The 20,207-nt window shown below is 56.7% G+C and overlaps 1 long non-coding RNA gene across 6 annotated transcripts; it reads left to right on the forward strand.

Annotated features, from left to right (window-relative positions):
* Positions 1-2,516: 2,516 nt before the first annotated feature.
* LOC107320999 lies at positions 2,517-6,562 on the forward strand. Of its 6 annotated transcripts, none has more exons than XR_004308984.1 (4): positions 2,517-2,644; positions 2,829-2,908; positions 3,345-3,946; positions 4,216-6,562. It is a non-coding gene; the product is annotated as an uncharacterized LOC107320999 (long non-coding RNA). The 6 variants fall into 6 exon arrangements; XR_004308981.1 differs by having other exon boundaries at positions 2,829-2,897; XR_004308982.1 differs by lacking the exon at positions 2,517-2,644 and having other exon boundaries at positions 2,660-2,897; positions 4,216-5,767; positions 5,923-6,562.
* Positions 6,563-20,207: the final 13,645 nt, after the last annotated feature.

The following is a 20,207-nucleotide window of genomic DNA, read 5'->3' on the forward strand; positions in this document are numbered from 1 at the left end:
GCTGCTGCTCTGTACCACCGAGGGCTCAGTGACACAATGAAGATAGGAAACACTCCTCATTCCCAGGCCTGGCGTTGATACTTGGCTCCGTGGGGTTGTCCATCCCCCCTTCTCCCTGGTGCACAGTGTGGGGTTTGCTGCCCATCGGGCATCTGTGAGTGAGAAGCGCTGCTTGGAGCCACCAGTGGCACTCGGGATTGATGGGGAGCAGGAACCGTTACTTGGGGCACCGCGCCTTGGTGCAGCCTGTCCCAGCAGTGGGTGTGCTTGAAGGACGGCCGCTCTGCATCCACCTGGATGTGATTCGATCCTCCCGCCGGCCTCCGGACACCCCAACAGCCCCATAACTCCCCCGTGCCCAGTGCTGCCCAGCCGCCCGTCGGGGCTCTCAGGGGCCGGGGGTGACACGGAGCCGGAGCGATTCCCCGCCGAGGCCGGTCCCCGCGGGGCTGCGCTTCTCGGACGCGCGGGGAGGTGGCAGCAGAGTCCCTACGACGGCGGAGCGGGGCGGCGGGGGCGCGCCCAGGGCGAGCGGAGCGGGGCGGCAGCCGGACGGGGCACCCGGCACCCACTGCGTGCGCTGCTCACCGTGTCGGGAGCCGGGCTCGGCTGCGGGAACCCTCACAGGGCAGCGACGGGGAATTAGAGTCATAGGATCAGAAGGTCAAAATCTGCTTTAAGAGCCGTCCGTGCTTCAGCGTCCCGCTCCCTGCTCGGCCCCAGGCTGCGTCCCGGTGAGGGTGTGGGGCGATGGGAATGCCACGAGAGCCGCCCGTGAGGCTTCGGGGCTGTCAGAGCTGAGTTTGAACCCTGATCTCGGGTTGGCCCGCTGCCCGCAGCCCAGCCAGAGCTAATCTGGGGCTGTACGCTGCCCATGTTTAATGAGGTATTGTATACAGATGTGTCTGACTGTGTATATGCACATGTCCCCAGCTGTGGGTGTCTCGCACAGTGTTTGCATCTGTCTGTTAGCGAGTTTGGGCATCTGGGGCTCTTCCCCTCACTTGATTAAATGTCTGCCCGGCAGCATGTTTGTGTATCTGCGGATCTTATCACATGTGGCTGTGTCTGCACGTGGAGGTGCTCACAGCTGATGGCATTTGCTTACACACGGGTCACTCTGCGCTGCCGATGACACTTCTTCCACCATGGGGACAAGTGGAGCGATGGGGCAGCTGGGAGCAGCCCAGGTCCTCTGCCTGCAGGGAGCAGGGGGACCCCAACCCCTTACCCGTGTGCTGCCCACCCTGCCATCGCAGCCCTGAGGTGCTAAGTGCGCATGCTGGGCAACAGACTGTAGTGGAACCATCCCTGCTGGAGCAAGGCAATCCTTTCTCTGCTCCATGGCCGTGGCCGTGGGGGTGTTTGGCTGCAGGCTGAGCAATTTGAGTTCAATTACAGAAGCTGGAAGGATTGGAAGGATTTTCCTTCTGGTTTTCTTTCAACCAAAGTCAACTTGTCCGAATGACGACCTAGGAAGCATCTCATTAGAGGCAGGCAAGGTAGAGTAGAGCAGCTGGGGTGGATGACGGTGGTGTCTTCTGCTCAGGTCTGGGAATGGCAGAGAGGTAGGGGAGTGCAGCTGGCAGCTGTGCTGTAAGCTGTGACATGGCTGCGAGGCAGCTTTCATACCAATGACAAAATGCCCTTCCAAAAATGTTTTCTTGGATAGAACTCACTTGCAGTTTGCTGAGCCAGCTTCTTCCAGTGCTGGGCATGAGCTGTGTTGGGGAGGCATGGATTCAACACTTCCCAGCTGTGGGGCTCAGCATTGCCCCACACCATGCAGGAGGGGACTGGGTGTTCTGAGTGCCATGGGGACCTGTGTCAGGGACCCTGGACCCTTCAGCTGGGTGACAGCAGTGCCTGGGACGGGACCCCTGCCTTGCCTGACTGTTCTGTTCTGCTTTCTTTCTCTGTTTCCTGGTGGCTGCTGTTTCAAGGTTGAATTTGATGAGCTTCAATTTCCCATCAGGTGATCTTGTGGTGGCTTTGTCTGCAGACCAGCCCTGCTCCTGCCTCCCATTCCCAGTGTGTTGTGCTGTGCACTGACTGCCCCAAGCACCAGGTGAAGGAAAGCCAACCCTTCTGTGCCAGCCCAGCCGCCCTGTGTCCCCATCCTGCACTGGCCCCAGTTGCAGAGGGACATCCAGTATTCTCTGCTGTAAGTGGCTCTGCACACAGCTGGGCTGACTGTTGGTCTGAGACCTCGCCAGGCTACCGTGGGGCTCCTGCTGCTCCCGTACACCACGGGGAGGAGGATTTCCACCTTCCCAACTGTGCCTGGCGCAGCGGGGACATGGGACGCCGTGTTTCCATGGTGGGCCGCCAGCCCAGAGGGATGGATGGATCCTCGTGTGCTGCCATTGCAGGGAGAGGGGACAGCCCCACGGCTGCTCCCGGCCCCGCAGTCCCGCTCGTCACCCGGCCATTCATCGGGCCAGACAGATGCCCCCAAATAAAGGCCGCCGTGATTGATACCCAAAGACAATAGGGTGGGAGGGGCCAGCGGGGCTCCGCATGAATAAACATGATGGTCTTTGCACAGAGCTTCCTCTCTTCACAAAATGGGACTGATTGTGTGGCAGGCATTTAACATTCAGCTGTGGTCGGCCTGTCTTCCATTGCCCCCCAAACTGCCGAGGTGCTTCATTTATTTAATAATTTCCCCTCCTCCCCTTTTGCTCCCGCTCAGCGACAGACCTGGCTCCTTTCACGCTTTGTCCTCCCTCTTTCTTTCGTTCTTGCTCGCGCTCTCTCTCTCTCCCTTTTTTATCTTCCTTCCTTTTCCTACTCCTTGTTTCTTTCTCTCTCTGGCTTTTGTGCAGGGGGCCGTGACGAATGGCTCAGAAAAGAGGGTGCTGTGAGAAACTGGAGCTGCTCTGGCGGAGTGGGTGGTGAGGACTTGGTGCGAGGGGTGAGGGGGGTCTGGGGGCTCCACGCGGAGTGGGGCGGGGGGCGGCGGGGGGCAGGGGCTGTGCATGGCCTCACTCTGTGCCCCGGGGAAGCTGAGGGTGGTGATGCTGGGGTAGAGGTGCCCTGTGCCCCCCGCCCGTGTGGACCCGGCCCTCCCTGCTCAGCCTGTACCCACACTGCTGGCTCTGTGTGACCACCGGGGAAGGGCTGCCCTTCTGTGTCACTTAATGCAATGAGACATGGCCCCAGGAGGGGATGGTGGAGCTGCTTGGGAAGGTGCAAGGGTGAGGTTGTGGTGGTTTTGGGTTGAGGGTTCCTTGTCCAAGGCTTGTAGGAGTGATGAGCTCCTGTGCCAGGATGGTGTGGTCTGTGTCAATATCCCTGTGGCTGCTGCAGCCCCTGATGCATGAATGTGTCTGATCTTGCAGAGAGACTGAGGAACCAGCATGAAGTCCAGGGCTGGTGGCACCGTGATGCACAGGGTGGAACCGCTGTGCTGCTCCCCCTGGGAAGGCCAAGATGTACATGGGTCAATCAGAGCAAGGGCTGTATGTGGGATGGCTCTGCTCACTGTGACATCCCCCCCCTGCTCCTGGTGCTGTGGGGCCCACTGACAGGGTTCTCAGCACCTGCAGGAGGACACGAGGAGAGAGAACATCCCTGATGTGCATCCTGCACCTTGCTCGCCCAAGGCCAGGGCAGCTCCACCAGCAGCTCCTCGCTGACCCTTCCTGCACCCTGCTCCCTCAGCCCCAGCTCTCCATCCTCAGCCCCAGGGATGGATCCTGCTGTCCTGCTGCCCACAGCAGGGTCCGGCCGGCAGCCTGCAGGGGACGGGCCTGGCAGGCTCCAGCAGCAGGAGGGCTCATGCATTACAATCCAGTACAATCTGTCCCCCTTCCCGCTGCCCAGCAGTAGGGGAGACGGTTACTGTTTAATCCCATTTGACAGCTCTTTCATCATCTGCCTGCCTCCCTCCAGCTTCCCCGTGGTTCCTCCAAGGCTCCTTTGTGGCCATAATCAAAGCCTGGTGAGTGATGGCTGTTCGGGGGGAGGGAAGGGACAGTGGAGGGTGGCTGTCCCGCTGGGGGGTGAGGGAGCATGTCCTCGCCATGGCCTGGGGAGCTGATGGGGATAGGGGTGATAGGTTGCAAGGTGTGGGGTGCCTCCAGTGTACAGCTCCTCTTCTGTGGACATGGCTATGAGCGATGATGCTGGGGCTGAACCCAGCATCCCTGGCTCTGGGAGCTGGGTACTGCTGCCATACTGCTGATGGGCCCATGTGGCTCTGCTTCACAGCATGAACTCAACACCCTGCAGTGCCATCAGGGAGTCATTGGAGCTGCTGGCCTGGCCTGACCCTCATAAAGTCACTGAGTTTTTGTCATGGGTTTCAATAGGCTGTAGTGCTCTGCCTTTGCCTTGCTATAAAGTTTTTGGGGCTTTATTTCCCCCCACTACCACCAGGCAGAAATGAGGCAGAGACGAGGCATTGGTGCACAGGGGATGGCTTGGCACACACTTCAGGTGCCCCCCAGGCTGACCAGACAAACTGCAGGGTCTGTACCAAGGCCAATCCTCGCTCAGGGGTGGCAGAGCTGGGAGGTAGGGGAACGTCCCAGAAATGTGCCATGGAGCTGTTCCTGTGGCCAGCCCACGTGCCATGGCCAAGGGCAGGCTGGAAGCAGAGCCCTGTGCTTCCCAAGGAAGGGAGTCTGCACACCCGTGGGTTATCGCCTGCATCAGGGCTCGGTGACGGCGCTTCCCAAGAACACATGTTCCCTCGTAAACCCGGGATCCGCTTATCTCAAAGGGCACATCCGACAATTAGCTTATCTGCTGTGAAAGTGAGGAACAGCTTTAGTTATCTGCCCGGCTTCCGCAAACCAAAAAAAAAGGAGAAGGAGCCCCTGGAAGGCCGAGGCTCCTACACGGCGTCCTATAAATAAAGTGAGCGCTGTGAGTGTGCTGCAGACAGGATCCATGTGCTTGCGGTGGGAGCTGGAGATGCCCCCGAGTTTTAAGGATGTTCCCTGGTGCTTCCTGGTATCAAACTCTGCCTTGGGCTGCTGGAGGCTTTGCCAAACCATTCCAGGCTGGGTGCTGATATTTCAGGGTGGGTTGTGGCTTCTTATTAAATCTGAGGGGGAAAGGGGGAAATCTCATCCAGAGAGCCAGGCTGTTTCCAGGAGTGAGGGTACGAGGAGATAAAGCATTTGTCCTTATTTTGTTTCAAAATTCTGCCTTTTGAAGCAAGAGCTTGAAATTTGGCAAGTAGGGAAGGGAGAGAGGCTGAGATTTGTCTCGTGTCCCTGGAATATACTCAAATTTGACCAAGTCAGAACACTTTATTTGGGAAAAAATGCACTTAGCACACGCTGGCCATGGAAGTGGGCCCTGCTTGGAGGTTCAGGTTCCCCCCTGCATTTCCCATCCCAGTGGCACCAGGGGACATCTTGGGATGTTGGTGCTTCTTCCCTGGTGCTGCTCTTTGCTCGGCTCCCACAGCAGCATGGCAGTGCTGGCTTCCACAATTAACCTTCATGGTTGCATGGTGTGGCTGCGGCTGTGCTCGCTGAGCCCAATGGACCTGATGGAAGCCGTGGTTTCCCAAGTGTTTGCCCTGAGGCAGCCTGCAGACAGGTGGGCTCCCTTCTGCTGTGCTGTGTTCAATGTGACTTTGAGTGCTCCACAGCTTTTTTCCTCTTGTCCCTCAACAAACCAGCCTGGATCACTCATGTACAATGAAGCAGAGAGTTGAACCAGCCCTGCAGTGAAGCCGTCCTCTGCACTGATGGCTGCAGCAGTGATGTGCAAACCACCCAGGCCCAGTGTGCTGCAGGGAGAGACTGTGAGTGTGGCCCCTCTGCTGCTGCCCCCCATGCGCTACTCTCTGTCCCCATCACTGCCACAGGCACAGAGCTGTTGGCAGGAGCAGGAGCTGGGGCTGCTGGGCGGCTCCTTGGCTGTGATGGGCACCCAGCAACGAAATGAAATCGCCAACAGATGCTGGAGAGAAGGCTGTCAGAGTGCTCTCGATGGTTCGGAGCCCAGCTGTGGGGCTGTATGCTGCTGGCTGGCATCACTCACCTCCCTCCCAGCCCTGCCACCACCTCCTGGTGCCTGCTGGCCTGGCTGGCACCCTCCTGCCTGCAGAGCAGGGACTTTGCTGCTCTGCCTGGAGCACCACATCCCTTGCTCTAACACCAGCTGTTGGACGAGTTACTCTGCTGCAGGTCACTGCTGAGGACTCCTTCCCATGGAGAGCTCAGGAGTGCAGTGGTGCCAGTGCCCGGCTTGGGGAGAGGCAGGGGTGGCCCAGGGGCTGCTGCTCCCTGGCTGTGGTCACTGCCCGCTCCCCCCCGGTTCAGCACTTTCTCCCTGCTCTCTTCAAAGTCCACATGAAGAAACAAGTATCTTGTTTGCAAACTAAAAACTAGAAATGATTTATATGTTTATAAGCCCAGCTCTGGCTCTCTTTGTTTTGGCAAAGTGATTGTTTGCATCTTTGCAGAATTCCTTCACCCAAACCACTCATTAGATATGAATTTCAAAACAGCCGGAGGGAGCGGGTGACTCAGGGGAATCAGCTCATGGCTTCCCAAAGCCTTTTACGTCAAGGCCAGCAGCTCGATGCCAGTGGCACAGAAGATGTTGTCACTCGACGCCGGGTCAGCAGCCTCGAGCCAGAGGGTGACTTGGAGAAGCTGGACCTTCAGTGCCTCTAAGGCAGGTGCCTCAGCTGGGGAAGCAGTGCAAAGAGAAGGGCTGAGAGCCTTGGATTCCATCCCCAGGGCTTCAGTGACCTCCAGGCAATGAGCCATGGGTGCAGCATGGGCTGGAGATGCATTCCCCAACAACACTGCACCCTATAGCAGGGGACTTCTGCAGGAGCAGGCCTGCAGCCTGGGCACAGGGATAGCACATGGGAGCAGTGAGGGCTGTGTTGCTGGGAAGCAAGCAGGCTCAGCCTGTGCACTGAGCCGTGGGGCTGAGCTCCTCCCCGAGCACAGCTTGGCCCTCGTCTTGCGAGCAGAGATGAAAATAAACTCAACTGAAGGGTCCTTTAACTTTCTCTACTCGAGTGAAAATAAATGCGATTTCCCTGCCACCCGGCCCTGTAAATTCCCCTCGCTGTGAAATATCTTCCAGATATAGTAAAGAGACGGCTTTCGGCTATTTTTTTAAACATCTTTAACTGCTGTATATATTTCCAGGGAGACGTAATAAGCGCTGCAGCTAATTTATCTGCATGTACTGTAAATATTTTCAGGAGATAGCAGAAAGGATTTCAAACACATGGCTGGAGGACTGGCACACAGCGTTCGCTGGGTGGGAAGGATGCTGTTAACCCTCCGCTTGCCGCTGCCCCTCTGCAGGCCATCCCTGTGCCCCCAGCTGCATTAGGGGGGTACACACAGAGGGGTAGAGGCTCTGCATCCCTCTGCCCCCCCCTCCAGATGATATCTGGGCAGTGCTGGGAGATGTGAAGCTGATGCTGCCAGCACAGGATGGGCTCTGGGAAGGCAGAGGCTGCAGTTTTAACCTCTGTGAATGCCCGGCAATGCTTGCAACCCTGGGTTTCTGCAGGGCTCCCAGCCCCACAGGAGAGGCCAGGTTGGCTGGATAATGCTGAAGTGGGCTGTCAGCCTTTCAGAGAACATATTTAATGTTGTTCCTCCTGACTTCAAACAGTGTCCTCTTCCTAACTGGCTGACCACAGCACTGCTGTGTGCCATGGCTGCATGTCCAGCTCCTGGCCTGTCTGCAGCACTGTAATCTGCAGTGGGGAGAAGTCCCAGGGGCAGGTGAGGGCAGGGAACATCACAGGGCAGATGTGGGTTGAGCAGCGGGACGCTGGGTGGGAGAGCAGAGCTGTGTCATCCGGAGAGCCTGTGCCTGGTGTCAGCAGGAAGCATCACAAAAAGCACATTCAATTCAATGCCTGCTATGGAGCTAACAGCCCCATGTCACGAACAGCCTGTCCTGAAGCTGTGGGTCATCGCAGTGCAATGCTCACCCCTCGAAGGGGGTGGGCAAATCTGCTGCAAGCATCCCACACTGCTATGGACACCCCTTGCTGCTGTGCTTATCCTTCATTTCTATGATCACTCCTTGCTGCTACGGACACCCCTCACTGCTGCCCCATCCCTGGGGGAACCTGGGCAGACCCTGGCCCTGCATGCTCAGCTCTGGTGGCTGTGTGTCCCCTGCCACATCCCTGCCCACTGCTCCTGCTGCACCTGCACAGTGTGGCTATGGGCTCTATTGCAGCTTTCTGCCTCCACCTAAGGAACCGTCCTCTCAGCTCATGATTTGTTCCCAAGCCTCAGTGCAATTTTACATGACACAATTTAACACAGGGCAATGACACAAAGTACCTGTTGGCTTGGAGCCCACCCTAAAAGCCATAAAAAGGAGACAAAAGCCTTTAAATGCGAAGCCTGTCCAAGGAGACAATAAAAGGCAAATGTCTTCCTAGTTTTACGTCTATGCCTTTTACTTGATTTATGGGGATTCTGCCATATTCCTTCATGGTTTGTGACTCTTCAAGCAGTTTGACTGTTGTAAAAGGACCATAGAAGCAAACTGTACCCTCAGGAGGCTGCGTGGGCTCCAGATCCAGGGTCTCAGTGTGGAGGAAACATGGAGCAAAGAGAAAGGACCAGGATGTTTCTGCTCAGCCTCCTCATGATCGGCAACATACTGGGGAGAGAGCTGCAAAGAGGATCCAGATGGGGAAACTGCAGCTGCTCCCCACGAGCAGTGCTGTGTTTGCTTTGGGGATGCGTGGCCCTGTGGGAAGGTTGGGGTCAGCTTAGGGCCGTGTGAGGGGTGTGGGGCCAAGAGACCGGGGTCTTCATTGAGCCAGAGCACTCAGATCTGGAGCTAATCAGCCCAGGGGCAGGATGTGTGCATGCCTGCTGGGGCAGGGATGTGAAAGCAATTTCTCTCATAAAACAATGCTTCCCTCCTCTGCTTCTTTCCGAAGTGGAGCTGTGAGCCCGAACGTCCTCAGCTGACTCTGGTGGTACACGGCCTCCTCAGGGGGGGCTCTGTGGGCTGCTCGGGGAGTGGAGCAGCCATGGAGGTCTCGGCTGGAGCAGGAGAGCAGCACCTGACTGCTCAGGGTCCTGCTGCACAGCACTGGGATGGCTGCCATCTCTGCAAGGGCCACCTGCACCATCCCTGTGCCACCAGGTGCTGCAGCCCTCGGGCACACCTCACTGTGCTTTACCCAGCAAGAGACAGGGATTGATGCATATGAAGCAGCACTTTGTTTTCCCTAATTCTGACTCCTCCAAGCTCCAGATTCAGGTAGTGACCAGGGTCTCCCCATTCAGCTCTGAGCTCATCAGCCCTGACTTGCCGAGCCTGTCACACCCAACATGCATTTGTGGTTGGGGGTGCTGCAATGTGGGGGAGCAGAACTTGGCTTGTCCTTAAAAGCCTCTAAAAATATATATTCTTGACTGTAAAAAAATTAGTAATTTTAAACCACAGGCGAGTGCTTCACATTCCTGAGGAATGCTGCCCTCTGTTTACTGCTGGTATTGTTCTCAATGAGCTGGAACCGTGGAAATGAATATTCGCTCTGACGCCATCCTTCGCCCTGAGAAAGAAAGGAAGAAAGGAAGAAAAGGGAAAAAGAACCAAAACTGCCGAAGGAAAACAGAGTCATTCTGCCCATGACTGAATGAAAGAATAACATGGGACCGTGGAAACAGAGCTGCCAGGGCGCAGCAATTGATTTAAAGTGGGCTCTGAATGCCGTCACCGCGGTGGTGCGAGGGCTCAGCCCAGCCGGGGGTCACTGCTGGGGTCCCTGAGCCCCTCCCCAGCACGGAGGGCACGTGAGGGGTGAGGCACTTGGGGGTCTCTGTCTGGGACATGGTGAAGGGAGGAAGATTTAAAGCCCAGCCCAGGGCTTCCTGTGCTTAGGTTATCTCAGGCTGGGGCATTGCTTCAGACCACACAGGCACACACCGAAATAATTTTTACTGGTTCCGCAATATAACGTGCAGCACATGGAGATGGGAGCCGTGCTGTGCTGACACGCTGCCTCAGCACGCCGGCACGCTGTGCACAGGGCTGCCAGTGCATGGGGATGCAGAGGGTCAGGCATCGGGATGCAGGGGTGATGTTCATTGGGATGCAGGAGGATACGCATTAAGGTGCAGTGAGCCTGTTCATCAGGATATGGTGAAGATGTGCATTGGGATGCAGGAGGACACACGCAGGGATGCAGGAGGATGGGATGCAGTAAGTGTGTGCTGTGGGATGCAGTGAGCACGTGCACTGGGATGTAGGAGGATGTGTATTGGGGTGCAGGAGAATGTACACTGGGATGCAAGAGGGATATGCATTGGGATGCAGGGAGGGGATGCACTGAGATGTAGGACATGCATAGGAATGCAGTAGGGATATGCAGGCTTTGCAGCCTTGTCCTGATGTGGACCAAGGGCTTCCAGGCTGCTGTGACCTGGGAGCTGAGCATCTTCCTGCAGGATACCAACCTCCTTGCTTAGGTTTTCTCTCTCCAGAACATACCCTGAGGGCTGGAAGGAGAACCACAAACAGCTGAGCCTTTGAGCTTTGCCCCAGTGCTTCATTTCTGGGGAGGGCAGGGACAAGACAGCACAGCACTGTGACACAGCCAGGGAGGGACTGAGGGGTCCCACACCACCTGCACGTTGGGACGAGGGCAATGTGCTGCTGGCAGGGAGATATCCCCGTTAATCATCACGTCGGGTAATTGCGCGGGTGGCCGGGCGGGTGGGCGTGAGGGCTGACCTGCAGGTGTGGTGAGAACTGGGGGCCCCGCAGCCGTGGGCCGGTGCAGAAAGCTTTCAACTGGAATAGGGTTACCGCCAGGCAGCCCAGCAATGCCAGGGATGTGAGGAATCCCCTATCTGCTTCAAAAGGACGCATTCTTTATCGGCTAATTAAAAAAAAGGGGGGAGCAGTGCGCACCTGTTCCAGCAAACACACGGCCAAGAAGGGGCTGGGGGGGCTGGGGAGGGCGGCCAAGCAGTGAGCAGGGGGTGCTGGCACCTGGCAGCACTGCTGGGTGCAGGGACACGGTGGTGCATTGCTGTGGCTGCTCCTGCTGGCTGCACCCTTGGTGCTGCTGGGACACTGAGCCCCACTGGGTCCATGCTGAGCACAAAGGACTTGGGGGCTGCGGCCAAGTCTTCTGCATCCACATGCAGCTGTCATCTGCCATGTGAGTTTGGTTGAAACTGTCCCATAGGAGAGATGCATACTAGAAAACACCTGCACTATTGATTCGTTGGCAGGATTTATGTGTTATCCATAGAGGTGGCTCATCTCCCTGGCACTGGCCATGTTTTGTGCTGCCACTCTGTGGTCGCTGTTTCCTCTTTCTTGGTTATTGTTACTGAGTGGGAAGAATGTTCAAAATTTGGGTTTTGTTCTGAATTGCTCCCGTGGGGAATCCATCTCAGCAGCATCCAGCGGGGCAAAACTTTGAATAGAAGAAAGGAAAGAATTGTTCTCAGAGCTGGTGAGCAGTGAGCCACAAAACGACCATTTATGCATCCTGCTGCATCCTGCTCCTTCCTTCACACGGCACACGTGGGGACAGAGCATCTTCAGATTCTCCTTCCCTCTCTGAATTTGGGTGCAGTCAGTTGATGTTTTCAAGCCACAGAGCTGGAAAGTGAGACATACCCACAGACACCATGTTTGCACCAACTTCGTTTTCTTTGGAAACCGAGCCAAAAAAGAAAGAAAAAAAAAGAAAGGGGTGAAGCGTGGTGGAAATGAGCCAATTGTAAACTGTCAGAGCAGTTTGCACACACAGCTCAGCACTGATTTAATGAGATCACATCTTTAATTAAATAGGTGTGACTGGGACTGGGGGAGATGGGGATGGAGGATCCCAGTGGAGGACTGGGGCTGGCTGCTGTGATGATGCTGGGACAAGGGACCAATCTGTTGCTGAGTGGACAGGAGAAAGTACGGTGGGGTGGCTGGATGGAGGGGATATCCTGCCTGCAAACCTCCATGCCAGCACAGATGGACTCTACGCAAGGGCAGGAGTTGTCCCAAGGCCCTCATGGGTGGTACCTGATCAAGTCCATAACGGGACGTGTTACCTTTGCAGAGATGTAGGAGGGACCATGGAGATGCTGAAGGCCAGGGCCTGGAGCCCGTGCTGGGGATTTGAGCATCAGCTGAAATCCAGTTGAAGTGAGTCTGGTTTTTACTATAAATCCCCACTCTGAAGCAGTTTCCTGGGGGACCCTGAGGACATCCTCCCCCACAGGCAGGTGGATATTGGCAGCATGAAGACTGTCCTGACATTGGCAGTGGTGATGGACAATTCCCACTACCTGAAACACCTGGCACAGTGTCTGGGTTGGGTATACAAGGGCTCATCCCATGGGTCACATCCCTCACCATGGCTCAGACCAGTCACACTTGGCAGGGGCACAGCTGGACACACAGGCTGCAGTGTGTGGTGGAGTCTGGGATGGGTCCTGAATCCCCTTCCACCCGCATGCAGTGCAGTACATCCCCTGCTCTGCCCTGATCCCGGCCAGCCCAGCCCTGCTGGCACATGGGGACAGCACCATCCTGCATCTCTTATGGACAGGGGATGGGTGGATACACCCTGAGCACACACATGCTTCCTCCCCTGCACCTTTTCCCTCACTCTTGGCTCAGCCTCCCCTCCTCTCTCTGCCTGGCAGCCGGGCTCCGTGTGGCCCCATGCCAGCTGAAACCTAATGGCCTCCTGTCCCTCTCCAGGGATGCAGGAGGCTGTTGGCAAAGCTGGGACCCAGGTGATGGCAGAGGGAGAGGAGGCTCTTGAAGTCACACTGGGACCACACAGTCCAGTGGGACAGGCTCCTGCCTCTGTGCTGTACTGGGGCCAGGAGACAGCATGGCCCTGACATGGGGACACTGCTGAGCCCTTGCTGAGCTCCTGCTCCCCCAAACCCACTGCTGCAGGAGTGGAGCTGCAGGATGAGGAGCTGAGCATTGGCAGCAGCTCCACAGTGGCCAGGAGGGGACAGATGGTGTTCGGACGTGCAGAGGACATGAAAGCTGTCCCAGCGCTGTGGTCACCTGCGCTGGGGGCAGCTGCAGGCTGGCAAATGGCCTGGTTGCCTCTTGCTGAGCCAGCCCTAGGCACACCATGGGATGCATGTGACACCCAGAGAGCTGGTGTGTTTCTTGCTGGGACACTGTGGTTCCCAGCTTTCAGCACTTCCCACATTGCTACAGGATACGGACTCATTGCCACTCTGAGCCTTGCTCCTGCTGGCAGCATGGCCAGTTGCCTGTCCCCATCCATGCTCCCAAAGGACAACATACTGCTGCTGCTTGTGCCAGCGATGAGAAGCTCCTGCCACCAACCCCTACCCTGTGTGTGCAAACACATGCAAATGTGTTCCCATGGCCACTGTGCCAACTTCATCCTACAAACACCTGCTGGTCCCCTGCAAATGCAACACATGTGCTGCAGCCTCAGGGCATCCGGGACTGGGCTGGTGGGTGGCTGGGCAGAGCAGAGCTTCAGACTGTGTGCTTGATCCATCCCCTCCCTTCACCTTGTTCCAGGTAACAAACCCTAAAGGAAGATTTCAGGGTGAGCACACGGGGAGCTCATCTGTTTCCCCAGAAGACTGAAGCCAAGCACAGAATCCAGCTCTGTGGTGTGCAGAGCTGCTCACATCTCCCAGCTCCCAGTTGTGAGTGCTCACAGCTTGGCACACCTGCACACAGAGCCAAGGACACAGTGCAGGGGGGAAGAGCCAGGTTTGGCTGCAACCCATCTTCAGTAACCTCTATGTTGGCACGAGGATGGCATGACCCGACAGCCCCGTGCCCTGCACCCATCCATGGCTGGGGACCCTGCACCGTGATGTCGTTGGATTTTCCAGCAACAACATGAGAAGCTGAGCTGCCCCCAAGGAGAAACCGGGGGTGGGGGAGCAGTAGGAAGAGGGAGGGGGAGCTTCCCCTCCTAATTTCAATAAACTAAATGAAAGGGGTGGAAAATTGGTATTTCATGCAAAACTTGGCGAAGGTTAAACCACTTCCAGATGCTGTCTCAGAAGGTTTCGCTCCAACCTGATCTGTTGCAGATAAAGCCGTAGACACCCCTGCCAGATATTGTATTACATGCCAGTGGAGTTTCCAAGAGGTGCTGAGATCCCTTCGGCCCATAAATGAAACAGGAAGGACCCAGCAGTGCCCCTGTGGCCATGCACCTGACTGGAGTCCCACCAGGTACCTCTGGGGACCTGCAGCAGAGCGGGCACTGTACTGGCTGGGCAGTGACAGCCTCAGCACAGGGAACTGGGCACAGTGTGGCTGCTGCTGGGTTTTAAGGTTGGGCAAACTGAGGTACAGATGGGCCAAGCCTGGAGAGGGGCTGCTGTCCCTTTGGGCTACTGCCCTGCTCCCCTCCTGTCCGTGCTGGGGCAAGGAGCTGCTACGCCCAGTATGGGGTCAGCACACCTGCCCATCACTGCCATTCCTGCCCCCTGAGCCTGCTTCCTCCTCCCCCTGCCTGTGTTTTGCCCCCGCTGCCTTTCGGCCTCCGCTTGTTTTCTTAGAAGGCGGCTCCTGCGCTCACCGAGCCCAACAATTTCCTGCCCAGGCGAGTGCATTCCTCTTCCCTGTTGCAGGTCCCTCCCACCGCCTCCCCACCTTGGGAGCGCAGCCCAACCCCGTGCCCCCCCTCCCCTCCCTCTGCCCTGCCTCAGTTTCCCCGGCTGATACCTCACGGTGTTTTTGGGAAGCAAATCAGAGCTCGGGGATGCAGGGTCCTGTGGGCTGGGCTTGAGGTGTAGTGGGAGGTGCCATCTGCCCTGCTGGTGTGGTCTGCGGCAGATCCAGTGAGCAGGCTGGGCATCGGTTCAGGTCACGCTGCTGTTCAGGGGTGCCACTGGCAGTGCTGATGGCACTGAGATGTCCCCTGGCTCTCCAATGGGCAAGCATCCCCATTTACCCCTGCACATGGCACAGGAGGGTGATGTGGTGAACAGCACAGAGCTGCTGGCAGCTGTGGGGCGATCCTGAAGGCAGGCTGCTGCCCTGCCTGTGGCACTGCTCAGGTTGTCTTCCCACTGTCTGAGCTGGGAAAGCCCAGAGCCGTCATGCGAAGGTCACTCAGGACAGACATGGTGGCTGTCACCTTGGGGCACTGATCCTGGCACTCACTTGAGGTTGGTGCTGCTGGGGAGAACCCATCAGCTCCTCCTGGGTGGCCACCACCAAGTCCTCAGTGTCACAGTGGGACCTGCTTCAGCAGAAGGACCTGGTGGATGGGGCTGGGGCTGTGATGGGTGCGTGGGGTGGGGGCTGAGGGCACAGGGCAGGCAGCCCAGCAGTGTGGGCGCAGTGGCCGGATGCGCCCTTCCCTCTGCAAGCTGCCAGCTCAATACCCACCCATGGCCCGAAAAGAAAGAAAAGCCCCGTCCCGCCTGTCAGGAAACCTCAAATCAGGGCCAATGTTTTTGAACGTTTTTTTATCCTCTCTCTTTTAACACATCTGCCAATATAATCTGACCTTTTCCAAATAAATAAAGCCCTCGCGCTCCGGCTTTGATCCCGCACTCCAAATTTTCTATTTACTTAATTGGCCCATCCAAGGTCTGAGCGAGCCGCGGGCCCACAGCTGCCGCCGCCACATTCCTGGGGGCTTATCGCCACCCGCTCACCTGGTTGTCATTACTGCAGGGCCGGCTGCTCCCCGACACAGCACCCCCAGCCCCATCCCCACACCCCAGGGCTCACAGGGACCCCCCACTCGTGTGTCCCCAGTGCCCTGCTGGCCCCATGCCACCAAAGGTGGGGGAGAGGCTTCCTGGGGCAGTGCAGAAGGAGTGCTGGTGGGAGGGGGGGGAGGTGGGAAAACCTGATGTGCTGCTCCGCAATGCAGATCACATCCTGGTGATCCCCTCTTCCTTCAGGTTTGGAAATGAGTGTGCACTGCAGGAGGGATTGCTGATATCAGAGCAGCAGTGATGCAGTGTCACAGCAAGGACCAGGCTCTGCTGGGCGGCTGGGACAGATGTGGCCATGAGGAGCAGCTCCAGCTCCAGTGAGGCTCGCAGGGCTGAGGGCTGCACTGTGCCAGGTGCCTCCATTGGGGTCTGTCTGCCCCATCTCTCTGCAAATGTGGCTGCAGGACCGTGGGAGGATGGGGAGCCCCAAGGCTGGGGTGACTCCTGTGCCTTCAGCTGTCATTCTTTTGTTCAGGAAATGGAAAAATGTGCAGTGAAGGCTCTAGACAGACCCAGACGTGCTTCTTGGTCCCGTGTCTTTCATCCACGTGTTGGCTAAGCTCGTCCCTGCCCTGAAGAGGCAGAGGATGCTTTTTCTGGCTTTGACTACTCAGCGTCTGCAGGCAGGAGGCAGTGAGCAGGCGGAGCCCTGGGAGGATGCAGAGAGCCGACAAGTGGGCAGCTCACCAAGCGGGAGAGACCAGCACTGCTGCATGGAGCCTCCAGCCCCAACCTGTGTGTCACCCCCACGGACTGACCAGCAGCAGCTGTGCCCTAAACATGCTCTGTGCAGGGCATGTCCATCCCACCCAGCTCAGCCTGCAGATCAGCAATGCCTCCTGGTGACACCTGGTCCCCAAACCACCCCTTTCTCCTCTGTGGCAGCAGCAGGAGGCAGAGCAGAGGGCAGGGAGGGAAGGAAGGAAGGTGGTGTAGGGTGGGATTTCCACGTCTGACGTGTTGATGTTTCCCAAGTAGAGTCCAGTCACTCAACATCTGGCCGAGAATATTGCGTCTTGCTTAAGAGCAACTCCAGATGTTCCCGAGACCTTTTTTTCATTATTTTATTTCTTTCTTTCATTCTTTTTGCTCCCCCCTCCCTCTCAACCACTCTTGACTCACTAAATCAAGGGAGACAGGCTTTTAACTCTCTGGAACAACTCAATGGTGAGATGAAACGAATTCTCTGGAACTGTGTGAGCAGATGTGTGCTGGGGGAGGGAGAGGAGGAGCAAGGTAAGGCAGAGCAGGAGACTGAGGGGGTACGTGAATGTGGCCAGCTCTTTAGCATGAGGTGCCCCACTTGGATCCATGGCATGATGATGGCCAGAGAGATGAGTGGCCTGTGAGGAGTGTGCAGGGCTGGCAAAGGCAGGGCCTGAGTCTGGGGGTATAGGAGCTGAGCCAGGTTGTTTCACTGGGTGAACTGGTGATCTCCTCTCCAGCATAATTGGGTCCAGTTCTTACCTTCTGAAAGTGGCTCAGAGCCAAGGAGGTCAAGAGAAGGATGGGGCTGGTATGTCGATGACGCTCATCCGAAGAGGTGATTTATCATCACTGACGGGAATGGGAGAACAAGCAGCCAAACAGCAAGAGACTTGGGAAAAGGGAAAGTGTGATGGGAGGAGGGGGAGGTCAGAGGTGAGAGGGATGAGTAGCAGAAAGATGGAGGAGGGTGGTGAGAATGTGAAAGGAAGACCCAGAGATGCAGAGGCACAGATCGCTCTCACGTTTCTTGACTCCTGCTGAGGTTCTGTTCTGGTTGGCCCTGCAGCATCAGTACCAGTAATGTGCCATGCAGGATGGGGCCTCAGGTGCCTCTGAAGTCCTAAAGCTGCAGTGCCCAAAGTCTCTTCATGTAGAGAATCATGAGCATGGTGCCTGTCTCCCATTAGCTGCCCTGTCCCCTCCTGAGCCGTCAGGTCTGGCTGCAGCCGTTTGTCAGAGCTGCGCTGTTGGGGTTTGAGTGCTCCCTGGCAAGCTCAGCCCTTCCCAGTGGGGTTCTGTGCACTCCTTAGATAGAGCCAAGAGGCTTAAACCATCTGCTTTCTTCTCTTTCCACATCTGCAAAGTTACCCTGACAAAAGGTGTGGTGAGGAGTGGGGGTGGAGGCAAGTGCAAGAAAATCTCATTTTGCTGCCTTCCCTTAGAATTAATGAGCTAAAATATTAGATGAGCACTGCATTCAGCCAAGAGGAGCAGGCTGATGGTATACCTCCATCCAGTGTGAGGCTGCGCCAACAAACCCAGGGGAGCTCATTCCAGAGAAGGGAAGTTAGCATGGCTGGACCAGTCCCATGACATCAAACCTCATGTCCCTGCCAGGTTTGGTGTCACCAGGGCTGAGCCCAGCCCAGCGATGGCCCCAGGTGGGCTCAGTGCTGGCTGCAGGTGGCCACTGTCCTGGGGATGGGGCTGGGAGTGTGTCCGGCTTCCTGCCCTGCACGGGGGTCTTGGCTTCCGGCTCCTGGCTCTGGAGAGCGAGGCTGAGAGGCCATCCTGGCTCTCAGGAGGACCTATGCTTCAACATTTTCCAAACAAATCACTTGGATTATTTCTAACTGACGTTTTTTGGAGGGCTTTTCCTTCTGCCGGAAGGGAATGACTTGATTTATTTATTTCTCAAAAATTCCTGAGGAAGGGAAGTTCTGAATTTGGACAACTCCATGGAAAGCTTCACCCAGCCGTAAGCAGCACCTACATCACCGTGTGTGCTGCCCTGGGGCGACCTCCCCCAGGAGGAGAACAAATGCAGATCCCCAGCCCCAAAATGCCTGAAGGAACGTGCCTTGATGAAGGAGCCAGGCTGCTGGACCTCAGCCCCATCTCTGTGCTGGCCTGCCTGTGCTTGGGCTGCCTGTAGTAGGGACAGCCCAGGGATGGCCATGCCACAGCCCCATGGTGGGCTGGGGTGGGATGAGGAGGGCTGACACCTGCCAGCTCACCTTTGGGCAGCTGGGATGGGGCAGATCTCAGAGGCCGTGAGACTCAGATGGAAAAAAAAACATATTTTTTCAACCATTATATTTCACATAAGGAGCCGTTCGTCTGCTTAGAATGTAGGTGACAAGTACAAAAGGCATTTGGCGTCATAAAGCAGGCCAAATTTTCAGGAGGTCGAAGATATATGGTATGCAACCGAGTCCCAGCTTCAATCTGCTTCTACACTGTAAATTCCAATTACATCATGCTGCCTTGTTTAAATACCGTGAAACCTGGCTCATGCCCGAAGTATGTTTTATATATTGCCACATCCATATGAAATAGATGGGCAATGTGTTTTACGACACATGTGCAAATATCTCCGTATTTTTCCATCTGGGGGTTTATGAGATCTTTCAGAAAATTAATAATGGGGCTCGGAGGAAATGTTCGACTCCGAGGCAGTAGCAGAGATTTATGGCCGTCCCAGTGGATGCCAGGGAAAAGTCTGGGATCGCCCGCAGCAGACAAAGGCCCGCGGTTTCCCCGAGAGCTGATTTGGCAGAAGGGACGGGCGCGGGAAGTTCCCCACGTGAGCCGGCAGGTTGTTGGGTAGGGTTTCTCTGCAGACACCGAGCAAGTTGGGAGGAAGGGATGTGGCCGTGCCTAAAGGCTTTGGGTGAAGGCAGTGGGATGGGTAGGGATGGCACCCAGTCCAGCTTTGTGGGCAAGGACCCACCCCAGGCACCCCTGGGCTCCGTGGGGCTGAACGCTGCCCTGGGACCCCGGCTCTCCACCAGGCACCCCTCTCTCATTCTCCCCAGCTCCAGCCGTTCTCTGGGAGTGCTGCACCTCCCCGCCTCTCACCATAAACAAAAGACAATTATTTCCTCTTGCACGGATCCTCCGTGGGGGAAACACTGGCTGGTGTTTATTTGGACAGCAGAGAGGTCTGTTCTCTGAGCGTTTGGGGCACTGAGAGTTGTCCAAGATGAAAAAAAATCGGCCGTTTATTTGAGTCTCACATTGGATGTGTAAATAGAGGACTCCCTACAACAGACACCGGCTGGCGGATCAGCAGAGAGGGGCCAGTCCTGTGTTGTGACTGCCAGCACCGTGGTTGGGACATGGCACAGCCAGCCCTGCACTGCGTGGGCTACACGTGCCTGAGGATGGACCAGGGCTGAGGCTGCTTCAGGGTTCTGCAGAGGAAGCTTGGAAGAGAAGTGAGGCTGAGTCCATCACTGAGCCATGTCACTGAGCCCATGTCACCAAACAGTGTGTCACTGAGTCTGTATCACCAAGCCCTTGTCACCAAGCCCTTGTCACCGAGCCCATGTCACCAAGCACCGGTCTTGCTGCTCAAGTAGGAACTGTGCTGGCCTGGCCCCACTCCCTGGAGGACACATGTCCCTTTGCTTCGTGCCACCATGGCTGTGGTACAGCCTTTGTATACTGGCACATTGCAGCTGTGCCCTAGGCCTGGGATCTCCTGTTCATTGGGGCCACAGGGATCACGGGGACCATAGGGACCCCTCTTCTGCTTTGTGGCTGTTCACCGTCGCTGTCGAGGTGGGAAGCCCCAGCAGGAGGGGCCCAGTG

This window comes from Coturnix japonica, chromosome 14 (genome assembly GCF_001577835.2).
Source record: "Coturnix japonica isolate 7356 chromosome 14, Coturnix japonica 2.1, whole genome shotgun sequence".
Lineage (NCBI taxonomy): Eukaryota > Metazoa > Chordata > Aves > Galliformes > Phasianidae > Coturnix > Coturnix japonica.